Source organism: Frankliniella occidentalis, unplaced genomic scaffold, assembly GCF_000697945.3.
Source record: "Frankliniella occidentalis isolate FOCC.00 unplaced genomic scaffold, Focc_3.1 Scaffold5, whole genome shotgun sequence".
NCBI lineage: Eukaryota > Metazoa > Arthropoda > Insecta > Thysanoptera > Thripidae > Frankliniella > Frankliniella occidentalis.
In genome coordinates this window covers 364206-365535 of record NW_026267135.1, presented here as the reverse complement: position 1 = coordinate 365535, position 1330 = coordinate 364206, and positions in this window count along the sequence as shown.

Below are 1330 nucleotides of genomic sequence, written 5' to 3'. Positions count from 1 at the left end.
CGTAAGACGTAACGTAAGACGTAACGTAAGACGTAACGTAAGACGTAACGTAAGACGTAACGTAAGACGTAACGTAAGACGTAACGTAAGACGTAACGTACACTCTAAATGTCCAAGGACAATTTTTGTAACTAGCACCGGACTTCTGTGTGCATAACTAGCTCAGATACAATATTTTAACTACCAACACACATTTAGTGACTAGCAAGTCACAATATTGTATCTGAATTCAGTTATGCACGCAGAAGTCCGGTGCTAGTTACAAAAATTGTCCTTGACATTTAGAGTGTAAGACGTAACGTGAAACGTAACGTTAGACGTAACGTAAGACGTAACGTGAAACGTAACGTAAGACGTAACGTAAGACGTAACGTAAGACGTAACGTAAGACGTACGTAGACGTTACGTAGAAATTTCTTCTGTTATGGTCCCCCTGACCACTATGTTTTGCTAAGCTCTGCCACTCTGGACAAGGCCTACGTAAGGCATTGTAAACTACTTTAAAGCACACTAACTGAAAATTAAAGCTATATCATCTGCTCCCACGTTAGCGCAAGCTTAGGTTTTTTTCTCTAAATGATTTTCCACTTGATTTCCCCTCTGATTTTTTTTCTCTTTGTTCTGATTTTTAGCTCGCCCTTTTGCTTTGAAAAGGCTATCCAGCGGGCTTATGCAAACGACCTCGCGTCTGTCAGTGTGTCAGTTTCAATAGAAAGACGTGTGCTACCGACTTAAAATTTTGAGGGGATCGCAAGGTTTGCTCCCAGAAAACAAGACGCCTACGGCCAATCATGCCAACCACCCTTTAGAGGCTGAAAGGGGGTAAAAGCGTGCGCAGTATACGCTGCGCCGCCCCGCCGCCTGCCCCTCTCCCCCGCGCATCAGCCGCAGGGATGCAACTAGCGGTGGACAGGGCAGTTCCGTTTTCGCCCCTCCGCTTACCCGAAGTACCCTATTCTGGGACATGAAGCCTTTTTTACGACTTAATAGACCATTTTGTCTTTTTCACGTTGCTTTCGCCAAGACCCATGGCACCAAAACGGTACAAGATAGAGCAAAATGGACGAAATTGTCGGTCAAAGGGTTCTACTTTCACGAGTTACCCATTAGGGATCGTACGCAAACCACGTGACGGGTTTTTGGTGGGTTTTGACCACCCCCCTCCCCCTCTGTGGTGGTCTGTGGTGGTTTCGGGGACCCCCCCCTCCCCCCTCCATATTCACGTGGTTTTCAGCATATGTGTTATTTGACGTATTTACGACTATATAGAGCATTTTAATAAAAAGTGTATGTTTGCTGGTAGTCAAAACTTAATTTCGTGGTGACTTTT